Source organism: Paroedura picta, chromosome 18 (genome assembly GCF_049243985.1).
Source record: "Paroedura picta isolate Pp20150507F chromosome 18, Ppicta_v3.0, whole genome shotgun sequence".
In the NCBI taxonomy this organism is placed as follows: Eukaryota; Metazoa; Chordata; class Lepidosauria; order Squamata; family Gekkonidae; genus Paroedura; species Paroedura picta.
Window position 1 is genome coordinate 14,863,651 of NC_135386.1, and position 16,023 is coordinate 14,879,673.

The following is a 16,023-nucleotide window of genomic DNA, read 5'->3' on the forward strand; positions in this document are numbered from 1 at the left end:
TGGAAGCAACTGGTGACCTTGAATCCTTTTACACAGCCTCAGCCTGACCTACCTCACAGGGCGGTTTGTGAAGCTCAAGCTAAGAGAGTCCGATTGTAAGCCACTCTGGGGAGGAAAGCAAGAGTACAAACGAAGCAAGGGGGGAAATACACATGCAGTTCTTTCCATACCCCTCCCAATTCAGGCAACAGGAAGGCTCTTCCAAAAAGATTAGTACACACGTGTCTGAATATGCCTATATCTGTGAGTACGCACATGTATGTGTGCATATATACACACACGTATATAAATATATGTGTGCGTGCATATACACACACACACATGTGCATAAACATGTGTGTGCGCAGATGCACACAGAGAAAGCCAGAGAGGAACATGGTATCCTTGTCCGTCGGCTGCCTCTGCGATCTTCTCTGATCTGGTTCCACTTTGCAAGCCACCCCGGGGAGGAAGAGCCTCCCAAGCTACAAAAAAAAAGCAAAATGATGCATGCATGCATGCATTATCCCTCCTCCCCCCCAAGAAGCCAGTCCACATTGCTGGTGAGACCCTGCACGGCCGACACGGACCCCCGCCAGCCTCCCACTGCTTGGCTGCTCGGACTTAAAGGGTGGCCCCCATGCCAACCTCCCGCCCTCCCCGGGAGACCCTCGGCGCCCCCCTCCCTCCCTGAGTTAAAGGGGGGTAGGAAGGCGTCCCCAGCCCCCTAACCTCCCTCCCGACTCGCCCCCAGACTCACCCGCCCGCCCCTCCGCGCTCTCTTCCTCCTCCTCCTCTTCCTCCTTCTTCCTCCGCCGCCGCCGCCTCCCCAACTGAGGCTGATACCGGCGGACGGATATTCACAGGGCGCTATTTTTAGGCGACGCGGCCCGCGCTGCCGGAACTACTTCGTGACTTCTCGCGCCGCTCTCTCATATCCTTCCGCCCACAGGACCGCCGTTGACACTCTGGCCGAGCCGAGGACAAGGGGGCGGCTTCGGGGTCGTCGTGGTCGCCCCCCGCAAGAGAAAAAAGCCGAAGTCGTGTCTACACGAACGACCCTTCCTCACTAAAAACGGCTCAACGGCCGCGGGACTATATCGGCTTGAGCCGCGGGGAGCGGCTCGGTTTCTTATGCTCTTGACGGCCGTCGAGGCAATGCCGGGAGCTGATTGGGAGGCGTGGTGGGAGTGGCTAGACACCGAGAGCCAATCAGGGGCCAGAAAGGGAACGCTGAAGACGTGTTCGACCAATCAGAGGAACGTTGGTGGGCGGTTACCCTTGACAATGTTTGACAGGACGGCGGGTCCAATCAGAAAAATGTACACAGGGTAACCAGCGGCCAATCGGAACGTGGAAGTGCTTTGGCACGCTGCCCGAACCGTCCTTGCCTGGGTCCTGAGAGTGTCAAGGGCCTTGCGCATGCGCCCGAAGCTGCCTGCACGCCTCTTTCCCCCACCCAGGGAACGAGTGACGCATCAGCGCGGGTTGAAGGGGAGGCGCATGCGCATCCGCTTTGGCATGCTTTCAGAGTTTGTGAACCTGCCATGAGCGCCTGGGAGGGGTTTATTTCCCTGAGATCTTTTCCTCAGTAACCAGAAGTACTTTAAATACAATCCGCCCAACACATAACACGTGAATGACGCGCCTCACACGCGCGCTAATCAATCACGGGCTTTATCTTTCGGAAACACGGAGGTGTCATATTTTGACAGGAGAGCGCTGATTGGCTGGAATTGATACAGCCGCCGGCCGTCAGCCAATCACGTCGCTCCTCTTAAAAGGGAGAACCCGTCCCTCCCCATTTCTAATTTTAAAACAAATAAAGGATTGTTTAGTGGCGGGGACTTCGGCCTGATTCTTTTAAATGCTTTTTTTTTTAAGTCCTCTTAAAGCGTTAGGATGTTTTAATCTGGGCTGGTTTTTCTTGACAAAAGTTCTGTGAGGCATGTGCAAAGTGCAACCACACTGGGGCCTCCGGCTTTGGCAGCCTTTCCCCTTCCCCAATGAAAAGAAACGTGCAAAATAGAATAAATATCCACAATCCTTGCAAATCTCTTCCCGTGTTTGCACTGAGATCTTTGGCCCATGTTGGGCCTACGCAACTTGTGGTCCTGGAAGACTACCAAAATTTAGGGCAGGGTAGGGGCTTTCCTGAGTCACTGCTCATCTCTTCAGGTCTTCTTGCTCTGCCACAAATTCGGTTAGTCTTCACAGTGGGCCTGGCAGCATTCTGCACTCACTGGATAATGCATTTTCAGTACACTTTAGAAGTAGATTTTCCCGTCCCGTACAGGAAAATCCCAGTACACAAGCAGTACACACGTGCGGAATGGCCAGGCCTCTTGCTCTTTTCTAGTGCTACAGACAGACCTGTTAAATTCGTGGTTTCAGAGGTGGGACCAAACACCAGAAGTGATTTGAGCTCTTTATTAGGACCCCAGTATGGTAAAAGAACTGAACTGAACCAAAGAAACCCACAACCGGCTTATATATAGAAGCTCCACAATAGTTCTTTCCACCCAGGCGTGCTATTGGTCAGTTTTGCTTTAAACTGACTAGATCTGGCAGGCGGGATCTAGCTGTGCCTTGGTCAGTTACAGCACAGGCTTACGATCCTACCTTGGACCTCAAGCTTGGTCCTCAGCATAACTACAGACACAACGCTGCCCATCTTGATCTATTTATCTACATAAAGTTTGTCAGGTGTGCTTGTTGCCTTGGCAGGCAGTGGGGAAAAGTACCAGCATTTTCAAATACCTGACAAAGAAGACATGGTCTCCTAGTTCAGCTCCTTTCTCATCTGCACTTTGGTGTCATGAACAGTTACCAGATTTTGGGGGGGGCGGGGGGGGGCAGAATGAGGACTCAGCAGTGGAGTTTCTGACCTGCAGATGAGGCCCAGATGTCTCCCAATTGCTACAAACCTCCATAATAGGGAGATGAATTCCCCTGTAAGCAATGGCAGCTTCAGAGGGCAGATTATCTGGCATCCTATCCCTCCTCAGCTCCCTCCCTATTGCAAACACGACCCTCCTGGGTCAGATCCCCTCAGGACTTTGGTGGAGAATGGTTATGGAGTTGCCAGATTCAAGTAGAGAAACTTCAGGAGATTTGGGGAAGGAGCCTGCAGAAGACAGCTTTCTCACTGGGGTACAATTTTGTAGAGTCCAATCTCCAAAGCATCCATTTTCTTCAGGGAAACTTACCTCTGTGTCCTGGGGACGAGCTGTAATTCCTGGGGATCCCCAGGTCCCACCTGGAGCCTGACACCCCCTATCAGGTTGCCCTAAAAAATCCAGGATTTTCTCTTCTATCCAGGTGATGAAGTTCTCCCCAGCTCTTAAAAAAACACCCTGGCAAAAGTTGTTTACTTGTTTCTTCCTGTCTTCATTCCCACATCGAGATAACTAGATCTGATTCCTCTCTGTATGAAGATAAGCTCTCTACTTTTGTTCTTCTCCCCCAGCTAACCTGTAGGCCACAGAGGAAAGCCAAAGCAAATGATTAATTGCATCATTCCCAAATCATCTCATGATTTTGAGGAGCTGTAGCACGATTTTGCCGCCGAATGTTTAGCAACACAAACGGCACTTGGCTGGAAGCCTCAGCTGATGAGAAAGGGACTCATCAAACATCCTAACACACACCATTTCGATTGCTTCCAATTGTTTTCTGACACAGAGCAGAAACAAGTTGTGCCCTATCTGCAGTTGTCTCTAGCATGGGCATGCAAATCATATGCAAATCACCCACCGCATTCTTGCATGACAATGCCCTGTCGTGGTGAGCAAATCTAAATTCTTGTAGAAGGCTTCAGGAACAGTGCTCAACCTGACTACAGATTTGAACTTTCCAGGACCAGAATTAGGGATAATAACCCATTTTCAAGCTCTCGCTCTCCATAACGCTCAGAAAGTCAAAATCACGCTCACTGAGTATAATAGCAGTTATTCACATGTGAAGAACTGAGAGAAGGTCTCTCCTTGGCAATTAATAGGAATATGACACCATTTTCTATTGCAGGGAACCAGGAGCAAATGTGCATTATTATTAACTTCATGCTTTTGCAGAGGGTTGGGGCTAGATGTCTTTTGATTTCCCTTCCAGCTCTTTCTATATATTTTTTTTCAGTCAAAAATCAGCTCCCAATGTGACTCAGGGTTTAAAAACGACACACTGAAATGCATGGAGAAGATCTCAGCTGAGTTACAGCAAAATCCCAACAGGAGTCTCACTTCTGAGTCCAATGACTTCAATGGGCATTCTTAGTCAGGTATGGTGGATGTGCCTGGCTACTTCCCAAAATCCTTTGATAAGACATGGAAGTCAGGGGGTAGGGCTTCTTAACTAGGGCTACCAACTCTGAGTTGGGAAATTACTGGGAGATTTGCAGGTGGATCTTGGGAAGGGCAGGCATGGACCTCATTGGGATATCCTGATCCCGAGACTACAGAGAGCTGTTCCCCTGAGGAAAATGGCTGCTCTGGTGGGTGGACTCTATAGCACTATAGAATCATAGAATCATAGAGTTGGAAGGGGCCATACAGGCCATCTAGTCCAACCCCCTGCTCAACGCAGGATCAGCCCTAAGCATCCTAAAGCATCCAAGAATATAGCCTATATCGTTGTAGTTTAAACCCATTACTGCGCGTCCTTTCCTCTGCAGCCAATGGGAACAGCATCCTGCCCTCCTCCAAGTGACAACCTTTCAAATACTTAAAGAGGGCTATCATGTCCCCTCTCAACCTCCTTTTCTCCAGGCTGAACATTCCCAAGTCCCTCAACCTATCTTCATAGGGCTTGGTCCCTTGGCCCCAGATCATCCTCGTCGCTCTCCTCTGTACCCTTTCAATTTTATCTATGTCCTTCTTGAAGTGAGGCCTCCAGAACTGCATCCAGGTGTGGTCTGATTATATCCTCTTCAGGTTTCATATGCACCCCCAAAAAATCTCCAGGTATCACTTAACCCAGAACTGGCAACCCTGTCCAGATCCCACCGTGACAAAGGAGAATACTGGTGATTCCTGCGGAGACTACTCTTAGAAATATTCTCTGAAAGAAAAAAATCAAAATTACAGCCTGGAGTTCTTTTTCTAACTGGGCACTTTCACAGATCAATTCTTGGGGCACCACATGAGGCAAAGCATCTTTAGTTATCGCCAACGAGGGAGTTCATAGCCATTTTTAAAATCATGGAAATTCCCATGCTACTCCAGTTGGAAGGAGCTCTGAGTCACCTTCCGTGCGTGAGTCACGTTCACTAATAGATTCAGGTGGGTGGCCGTCTTTCTCTGAAGCAGCTGGACAAAGTTCAAGTCCAGGGGCGCTAATGGTTTACTTGGGGTGTGTCCACACTATTCCCATCTAAATCTCATTGGTCTCTACTCTAGACATAATTTACCATGCAGGTGGTAGTAGAAAATAATTTCGCGATTTAGTCTCCTTTCCCCTCTGCCTCTCCCATTTCGAGCAAGGGTCTGTTCAACCCTGTCTCCCAGGGAACTGCAAAAGGGAAACCAAGAGTATTGCAACATCGTAGATAGAACCATCAAAGTAATCTGGTGAGCCCACTACACTGTGCCAGAAGTCCAAAGATGCCCATGGGATCAGAAATGTGGGGCATGAGGACACACTGTCTGACCCAAAGAGGGGCACACCAGCAGCACTCTCTGTGGCATTAGAAGGAACAGTGGAATTCTCATGCGGGGCGATGTGGTATCAGGAGCGATCCTAAGGACATTTATTTACAGGGAGTCCCATTTTATTCCATAAGGCTTTCATTAGCCTCTCTTCCTTCACACCACCCTCAGAACAACAGCCCTGCAAGGTTACGCTGAGATGGCATATCTGGCACCAAGCAGAGGATCTACAGCTAAGTGGGGATATGAACCTGGATCTTCCAGACTGGTCTGGCACAGTGACCACTAGTCAGGGCCATGCTCAAGATTTTTAAGGGGTGTGTAGGTGTGTGTGTGGGGGGAGGGTGTTATAATACTTTCCAGAACATATGTGGAACTTCTTAATTAGTTCTATCTCACTTTTTCCCTCAAATTTTGAAGTCTTCTCACTATTATCATTCCAGCTCATACCATCATTAATGGGTTTTCATTGATTCATTTAGTAGCTTCTTGTTATTATTTATTTGTTTGTGTGTTTGTATCCCACCACACCCACACAAATGGATCAAGGCAGGTAACATTCATGCCCAAACCCCAAAATACAATAAAATAGTTAAAACCATCCATCAAAACGTATCAGGTGGCAATAAATATTCCCCTACTCAACAGTCTGCTGGGGAGGGGAGGGGGGGTGTTGTTAAACTCTCCAGTCTTGGGGGGGGGGTTAAACCCTCCAAAAAAAAACCCACACTGATGCTTATTCAAGATGAGGTTGGTATTTACAGGCACATGAACTTTAAAAATACCTATCTATAATAAAGAAGCAAACAGAAGAAGCGCTTGTTTTTTGTACCTCACTTTTTACTACCTGAAGGAGTCTCAAAGTGACTTATGGTCACCTTTCCCTTCCTCTCCCCTGTGAGGTAGGTGGGGCTGAGGGAGCCCTGAGAGAACTGTGGCTGGCCCAAGGTCAGCCAACTGACCGCATATAGAGAAGGGGGAAATCAAACCCAGTTCTCCAGATTAAAGGCCACCATTCTGAACCACTACGCCAAGCTGTCTCTCAATAGTATTAAAATAGTATTACTATTAATAAATAGTAGGAAATCCTATCTCAAAGGGAGCTACGGTGAAGGACGATGGCATGGTATAGCCCAGTCTCACATAGAAGCTAAGCAACTTAGGTATTTGGATGGGTGACCACCAAGGAAGACTCTGTAGAGGAAGGCCGTGGTCAGCCACCTCTGCTTCTCACTGGTCTTGGAAGCATCTTGATGGAGTCACCATAAGGGTTGGATGGGAGACCACCAAGGAAGATTCTGCAGAGGAAGGTAATGACCACTCACCTCTGCCTCTCATTTGCCTTGAAAGTCCCTGGCCAGGGTCGCCATAAATTGGTCAGGACTTGACAGCACGTCTTCTTTGGGGGAACTCTCGGGCACTTTCGTGTTAAACCAGAAGTGCAGGGGAAGTTTAAAAAAAATAAATTGGAATGATGTCATCCAGGTGAAGGCCAGCGAAGCTTGGTGTCTGTGGAGATGCCCTAAATAAAAGCACCTTGCATGGACCTCTGCCCCGAATGCCAAGTTAATGTGTCGTCCTCGGAGTGTCCCCCTTCCCCTGAAAAGGAGGTGGTGACTCCCCTCTTTGCGGTGCCTGCGAGGGGCCATTCAGCTCCACAACCACCCTTTCACCGACCGCTCCATACTCCTCCGGTGCTGAATATAGTGCACAATATTTAAATTGCCTCAGGAATATTTGCTTTTCCAGAACTGGCGGCCAAGGTACACAAGATTAGATCAGACATTGCTTGTAGAGGAATGCTGTAACGTGGGCGGGAGGCGCGTCCCCCAGATTGAAGTTGCAGGTAAAAAAAAAAAAAAGGATGAAAAAAGGAAAATCTTTTTCAAACACCTCCGTGCGCAAATTGTACATTTGTTCTTCAGCTGCTGAATTGGATTCTCCCTCTCTCTCTCTTTTTTAATCGCTTTCTTCTTTACATTTGGTATTTAAGGACAGAAACCGGGATGCTTTAGTCTGTAAATGGCGCTGCCTTATTGACCCAGATTCGAGCAAAGCTTAAAAGATGGAACGCGGGTCGCTTTGGGATTCACACTCCGCTGCTGGAATTTTCGCACCATGCTGCCTGTTAACATGAACCAACAGCTGGGCTTTAAAGAGTCTCTATAAATAGCATGCTCAACACTGGTTTTTCGGAACACCAAGAAAGTACACCTTTAATAAAATTCCAGGTGGAGAGGGCTGCATTCCCTTCGTTCAAAAGTGGCTGCCTTCCTTCCTTCCTTCCTTCCTTCCTTCCTTCCTTCCTTCCTTCCTTCCTTCCTTCCTTCCCTCCTTCCTTCCTTCCTTCCTTTCCTTCCTTCCTTGTTTCCTTGTTTCCTACTTTCTTTCTTTCCTTCCTTCCTTCCTTCCTTCCTTCCTTCCTTCCTTCCTTCCTTCTTTTTTCTTTCTTTCTTTCCTTCCTTCCTTCCTTCCTTCCTTCCTTCCTTCCCTCCTTCCTTCCTTCCTTCCTTTCCTTCCTTCCTTGTTTCCTTGTTTCCTACTTTCTTTCTTTCCTTCCTTCCTTCCTTCCTTCCTTCCTTCCTTCTTTTTTCTTTCCTTCTTTCCTTCTTTCCTTCTTTCCTTCTTTCTTTCTTTCTTTCTTTCTTTCTTTCTTTCTTTCCTTCCTTCCTTCCTTCCTTCCTTCCTTTCTTCTTTCTTTCCTTCCTTATTTCCTACTTCCTTCCTTCTTTCTTTCTTTCTTTCTTTCTTTCTTTCTTTCTTTCCTTCTTTCCTTCCTTTCTTCTTTCTTTCCTTCTTTCTATCTCTCTCTTTTGCAAATGCTATGGAAAACAAACTCATTAATTTTAAGTGATCACTTTCGAGAGGATTAGCAATCTTTACAGATGAATCAAGAGGGCTAACAGAAAAAGTAGGAGGGGAGGGGATGTGGTTCAGTGGTCGAGCATCTGGTGGGGGGGGGATCTCTGGGGCGTGAAATTGGGATCACCATGGGGTGGACAGGTAGTTGTAAATTTCCTGCGTTGTGTGAGGGTTGGACTAGATGGCCCTGGAGGTCCCTTCCAACTCTAGGATTCTGTGATCTGTTCTGCATGCTGAAGGTCCCAGGTTTCATTCCACACATCTCCAGGTAGAAGGGTCAGGTAGGCGATGGATTTGAAGAAAACGTTATTGGATGCTCTGGAGAATAGTCAGTGCTAAGTCTGATGGATCAATGGTGTGTCTGTATATACAGTAGCTTCATATGTTCTCCTGAGGGTTGCCAACCTCCATATGTGACCTGGAGATTTCCAGGAATCACAATAGATCTCCAGTCCATAGTAATCTCTAAGTGGGGCATGCAGAATTACTACTGTTATGTCCCCTCCCGAGGCCCCTCCCCTCCCCAAACCCTCCCTTCAAAATCTCCAGGTATTTCCCAACCCAGAGCTGGCCACCCTAGACCACAGCGTGGCTCCAAGCCCCTCTCCTGATAGTTTTGCACATGCATCCATCAGCAGCTCCTCTTCCACCGGTCTTCTACGTCCTTAAGGGTAAAACGGGGAAATTATTTCTGGGCCTGCCAAGACTGTGCTAATGAGTCACCCCCACCCTGTCTGGGGTGAGACCACGTGCCCCCAAGGCTGCTTTTAGCCCCAAAATGTTTCTTCGACAAATTAATCACTTGTATTAAGAGTGAACCGGTTCTGGGGGATTTGATCCTTCTGAATGCCTCCTTGTCACCGTGTATTCCGAACACGCAGGGATATTAACGCCGGCTTCCGTCTCCTCCGCGCCAATTGGAATTTTATTTTCACAGGCTCTCTCGGTTTCCTGCCGGTGCCATATCTTTCCATTCATTAAAAATGCAGCTCGCAATTAAACATTCTGACATAACATAGCTCAGATTCTTCGGCTGCAGCCAGAACCAGGAGCTGTTCCGCAAACCTTCTCCAGACGATTTTTTAAATTTTCATATCCTTGCCACCTTCTTTTAATAACTCTCGAGGAAATGGAGGGGGGGGATGGGGGGACTACAAGCCTCTCTGAGGACCAGTCTCGTCTCCCATGTGTTCTTAGCACACAAACGGGGGGTGCCAGGTCCCCTTTGACTACTGGAGGGGCTGGGGGGGAAGGTCCGCCAAATCCAGGTTGGGAAAATCTCAAGGGAACACACACAAATCCAGATGGCTGGGTTCCCCCCCCCCCCCCTATTTGTCTCTGTTAACCCTTTTCATTATGCTGTATATTAATTTATTCTCACACTCTACCTACACGTTTGAACGGATTACGTCCAGTCCAGGACATTACATCTGAGGAAGTGAGCGTGCGCATGGAAGCTCATTCCCCGAATAAAACTTGGTTGGTCTTAAAGGTGCCTGACTGGACTCTAAATTTGTTCTGTTGCTTCAGACCAATGTGGCGACCCGCTTGAATCTATCATCAGTGAAGGTGTACGGTTGTTGTGACAAATATGCTTTTCCGAATGTTCCCATTGAGAATGGGAAGGAAGAGCAAACATTCAGTAGACCAGGCTGGATTGTCAAGCCAGAGCAGTTCCCCTGAAGGAAACGGCATGCCCTCAGAGCTGAGCTTCTCCCCCTGCGCAAAGATCTTTTCCACGGCTTCTACCAACTTCAGTGTGTCAGCAAAGCTTAAGCAAAGAAGAGGTGAAGCACCAGGCTGTTTAAAATAATAAAATATTTTTATTTAGAAGAGAACCAACTTGGGAAGGAAAGAGGAGAGACAGAGTCCTAGCTAAGTGTTCCGTTCCGCATTCATTCAGTCTGTTCTGGAGGGAAGCAGGGCAGAAGTGTGCTCAGAGGAACAGGAAGAGATTATTTGAAAAATTTCAGGAAGTTCCTGAGCTAACTATGCTAAAAACATGCCTCCTCCAGTGCCCCCTGCTGGCCATTCTTCACACGCTTCTGAATCATGCCCACTACAGATCTTGCGTATTCCAAAACAGTGGCTGGCCGCCATTCCAGTTCCTCCATCAACAAAGCAGCTGTGGCGGGACTGGGTCAGACCCAAGAGCCACCAGCTATCAACGGTCTTCAGTATTTACTTAACCAAAGGACTTTATAAAAATATTATTTATCAATTTCATTTATATACTGCCACTCCCGGCCAGCCAGATTGGCAAACATTAAAGATCCAGCTTTAACTTTTTCTACACAACCACAGGGAAGGTTGTCTTCACGTTCTACGCCCACAATAATACAGTATTTTTATTCTAAATCGAGTCACATCTCAGAAGCTAAGCAGGGCTGACCTCGGTCAGTATTTGGGTGGGAGAAAAGGAGGTTGAGAGGGGACATGATAGCCCTCTTTAAGTATTTGAAAGGCTGTCACTTGGAGGAGGGCAGGATGCTGTTTCTGTTGGCTGCAGAGGAGAGGACACGCAGTAATGGGTTTAAACTTCAAGTACAACGATATAGGCTAGATATCAGGGGAAAAAATGTTCACAGTCAGAGTAGTTCAGCAGTGGAATAGGCTGCCTAAGGAGGTGGTGAGCGCCCCCTCACTGGCAGTCTTCAAGCAAAGGTTGGATGCACACTTTTCTTGGATGCTTTAGGATGCTTAGGGCTGATCCTGCGTTGAGCAGGGGGTTGGACTACATGGCCTGTATGGCCCAACTCTATGGTTCTATGAGAACCCCAAGGAAAATGAGGGTCTGGACACAGAGGCAGGTGATGGCAAAGTACCTCCCAACGTCTCTTGCTTGGCTGCTAGACAACCCTTCTGTTGTAGGATCTCCTGGCTACACGACACACACACCACAAGATAAAGAAATAGATCTTACCAAATCTGGAGGCTCAGGGCAATCAAGAGCCTAATCTTCTTAGATCTCAGAAGTCAAGCCCGTTAGGACTTGGAAGGGAGACCCTCCCCAGGGCTCATCATAAGTCAGCTGTGATTTGACTGTGCTCCACACGCTCAATCTTGATTCTGTGTTATTCCGCATGCTATCTCCTTTCTTTTTGTATTGTGCAATATATTTTGGGACGGGTTTGCAACGCACAAACACACACACAAACTGGGGGAGGGTGGGATGCTAACCGGCATTTGTGCAGTTCAGAGGTTCTCTTTAGAGGCACTCTGCCATTCTTTGCTATTTGGTGCCTTGTTTTTTTTAAAGGACGTTACCCGTAAAAACTGCACAGTCGAGTTTGCTAGCACAATGCGTGAGCGGGAAACCTGCGAAAAAAATTCCAGACCAGAAGGCCGGGCCAGGTTTTGCATCCCGGAACTTGCCAGATGGCCCGACAACCATCCTTAGGAACACCCGGAGAAGGCTGATCTCTGCATCTGGAGGGGTTATGCGTGAGAGTCGAAACGGAGCAAAGCTATCGAGAAATCGTCGTCCTTCAACATCGGTGGGGAAGGAGGGCCAGGCAAAGGTGCTTGGCATGTACAGAGGAGCTTGAATTAATTAAGACTTTGCCATTTCGGTGATTCAGTCCTGCTAGTGAAAGGCTCTGCCTCGAATACAGCCCAAGCCACTATCTTGCTGCTTCTATTTATTTGTATACATTTCCCCTACTTTAGGACTGCAGATCTCAGCAGAGTCCTGTGGGGGTACAAATTATAGTACTCCATTAAAAAAAATTGTGCAGACATGCTCAGAGATGCCAGAATTATAGCAGACTTGCAGACTTGTGCAGACTTGCTGAGACACCCCAGAATTATAGCCCTGCTCCAGGCAATAGAGATTAGTTCCCCTGGAGAAAATGGCTCCTTAGGAGGGGAGACTCCATAGCATTATACTGAGGTCCCTCCCTGCCCCCAAATCCTGCCCACTCCCGGATCGATGCTAAATTCACCCTCCAAAGCAGCCATTTCTCCCAGAGGATCTGATCTCTTTAGACTCTTTAGTCTGCGGACTGGCATCCCTAGGCCAAGCACAAAAAGTTGAGTCATTGCAAGCCACGTATCCTATTACAAAGGACACAGCTGTTTCCAAATGGGTGCTCTTGGTGGACACCATGGTAATGTCTCCCGGGTTTTTCCAAAGCACCTCTTACTACATCAGTGAGGCGGAAGAATGCCAGGGCTGACTATTTGATTTGTGGTCAAGGTGCTTTGGTGAAGAAGCCTACTGGTTCCAAGAAAGTCATCAACTGGAACCACAGTGTCCACATTTCGCATAGAGTCTGAAGTGTAAGAGCAAACCTTGTACAAAGATGGATTCGCGTGGGTTGCCGCGTTGGTCTGGAGCAGCAGCAGAAAGTTCAAGTCTAGTGGCGCCTTTAAGGTCAACCAAATTTCATTCTGGGGGGATAAGCTTTTGTGAACATGCACACTTCTTCAGATAGATTTATGCTGTCAGAGTCCAGTCAATTCTCCCAATAAGCAAACTTTGTTGAAGAAAATCTCTTTATTGAAGATGCAGTGAACCAAGCATCTCTAAACCTTTGCTAAGACTAAAACACCTAATGACCATTGCCCCTTCTTAACCGCTAGTCCCCCAGCTCCCTCTGCATACCCATTTAGATATAAAACACTCCCATCTCCCTTAGCCAGGCCAGGAAGACACAACTGACACCTCTGGCCCCAAGATCAAAGAGAGATTGCACATTCCCACGCAAGAAACAACTTTACAATTAGAATCCCTGGTGCAAACTTCACTGCCGTGAGCCAACTACCTTCACACCTAAAGCAGCCAATTATACAGAATGAAAGGCAGATAAAAACATATGGCAGAATGGTTTTGAGACATGCACATGAAAGCTTATACCCAGAATCAAACTTCAGTCAGCCTTCAACCTGGCACTGGACTCAACCTTTGTCCAAGTAGAAAGATGTTTGAGAAAGACCGCCCCACAATATCCTCGTACACAGATCCCAGGAGACAAGAATGTCCAAAAACAACCGATTCGTCGGAGAGCCAGAGAACAAAATAGCTGCAAGTGTTCCAAGGTGGATGCTGTCAATTGGCAATGCTCACCACCAACCACCTCCACACCAACAGGGCCGAATGACAGAGAAGACTAGAAACACGGCATGGCCTGCCAAATAGATCAGGAGAGTGTTTCCCCCCCCCCCTCTCCCCAGCACAGCTTGTCTGGCTTTGGATGCAAACCGAAGGCACATTCTAGTCCTCAACGACAGTCGTATGTGCCCGTCACTTCGGTGCCATCTGAACATTCTTGTTCCCGGCATGGCAGCCGGTTTTGCGAAACCATTTATCATTCAGTGACGGGAACAGCACAGGTGAGGTGGCAGCGTGCCAGGCCTGTCTTTATAGAAATGGAGGAATGGGACTTCAACAACACCCACGCACAAACTCTCTCCTCGCACGTCCAGGGCTCAGCGTTAAATAACAAGGAACCCAACGGGGAGAAAAGGAAAGCATGTAATTTTGCTGCACGGGGGGAGCGCACAAGGCCTTCCGTGTACGACTCGAGGTCGTCAAAGCAAAAATGTGTTAGGGCTCTGCTAAAATCTCGTGTGCGCCAGACACAGACGCTCACATTCATAGGTCCATTAAGCCAGGGGTAGTCAACCTGTGGCCCTCCAGATGTCCATGGACTACAATTCCCAGGACTACAATTCTCCTGGGAATTGTAGTCCATGGACATCTGGAGGACCACAGGTTGACTACCCCTGCATTAAGCAGCGATTTCCTCATTAATGCTCTTGAAAGGAAGAACAGTACACCAAGAACCTAATTGGCTTGTGTGTACTAACCCCCAGGGAAAGAAACAGTCATGGAAAAGTCCTTGTTTTGCCGGATTCCCTGTGGGGGCCTGGAGATATCGTGGAATTACAGCTGGTCTCCAGACAACGGAAAGCAGTTCTCCCAGAGAACAAGGCTGTTTTGGAGGGTAGATTCTGTTGTTACACCTTACGGAGGTCCTTTTCCTCCTCAAATCCCACTTTCCCTGGGCTCGGCCTCCAAATCTCCAGGAATCTCCCAACACAAAGGTGGCAACCCTAAACAGCACACCTAGGGATGCCAGAACCCAGGTGGGACCCAAGGACCCCCTGGAATTCCCCCTGGAGAAAATGGCTGCTTTGGAGGGGAGACTCCATAGAATTCTACTCCACTGAAGTCCCTTCCTGCCCCAAATTCCACCCACTCCTGGCTCCACCCACAAAGTTTCCAGGTAGGTCCCAACCCAGAGCTGGCAACCCTAGTTCAGGTCTACATTGACTTAAGCACATTGTTAGGAACTTCTTCTGCTCCAAAATCAGCATGTCTTCAACTGTTTGGCATCCTTCTTGAAACAGGATTGTCATTATTTATATATGGAGCTATATCCCCACTTTCCCACCCTGGGGATTCAAAGAGACCTATAATAAACTGGATGGATGGATGGATGGATGGATGGATGGATGGATGGATGGATGGATGGATGGATGGATGGATGGATGGATGGATGGATGGATGGATGGATGGATGATGAGAGAGAATGCTGGATGGATGGATGGATGGATGGATGGGTGGGTGAACGGATGGACAGGTGGATGGATGGGTAGGTGGGTGGGTGGGTGGATGGATGGATGATTTATTTATCTGAGAACTGTACCTCTGGGACTGTGGTTGTTTCTGCCCAATGGGCTTTCTTTGGGCTATGAGTAATGGGGGTGATGGGCTAGGGGCCAAGAGCCATAACTCCTTTGGCCCATCAAGCCAACTGTTGCCTCATCCAGGCCAAATACCCGCAACCAAAGTGGAAGAGAAGCTCAGGCGAGAGCTCCTTCACCTGGCGCCAAGGTGTTTATTTATACTCCACTTTCCCTCTCCAACAGCAGCCCAAAGCGGCTTACTGGGTTGCTCTCCCATCCTCCACCTCAAATTCACCACTCCCCATGAAACAGGCCGAGCGATGTTCTGCTGAGTAAGCTCTGAGCCAGTGGCGTGGCATTCCAGTGACTCTCTCTCTCAGGCCATGTCTCTGAGGGTGATAAGGTGTGGAAGTCAAGCAGGTCGGCCCCCCTCATAGCCTCAGAGAGGTCTCCCAAGATGTTTCCACTTCCTTCCCCCTCCCATGCTATATTTCTTAACTGTTCCTTTAACTAGAGTCCCATCACACCTTGAACCTAACAAAATTTGTGGCAGGACAGGAGCTTTCATGACTCACTGCACACTTCTTCAGATACTGAAAATTAGGGCAGTGACTCACAAAAGCTCATGCCCTGCCTCAAATTTTGTTAAGCTTTAAGGTGCTACGGGACTCTTTTCTCTTCTCTTCTCTTCTCTTCTCTTCTCTTCTCTTCTCTTCTCTTCTCTTCTCTTCTCTTCTCTTCTCTTCTCTTCTCTTCTCTTCTCTTCTCTTCTCTTCTCTTCTCTTCTCTTCTCTTCTCTTCTCTTCTCTTCTCTTCTCTTCTCTTCTCTCCAGACAGATTACAGCCAGCTTGGAGAGCTGGGTTTGATTCCCCACACCTCGACATGCAGCCTGCTGGGTGACCTTCA

General features: G+C 48.1%; 1 protein-coding gene across 7 annotated transcripts in view; it reads right to left on the reverse strand.

Moving 5' to 3' along the window:
- The window catches only part of MEF2A (myocyte enhancer factor 2A), an 89,862-nt gene extending 88,714 nt beyond the window's left edge, over positions 1-1,148 (reverse strand). For 3 of the 7 annotated variants that reach the window (XM_077318024.1, XM_077318021.1, XM_077318026.1), the window contains exon 1: positions 740-1,147. The gene's annotated coding sequence lies outside the window, so the exon portion shown is untranslated. Of the gene's footprint in view, positions 1-739 lie in introns of all 7 variants that reach the window. The other 4 variants (XM_077318022.1, XM_077318020.1, XM_077318025.1 and 1 more) reach the window with 2 other exon arrangements.
- Positions 1,149-16,023: the final 14,875 nt, after the last annotated feature.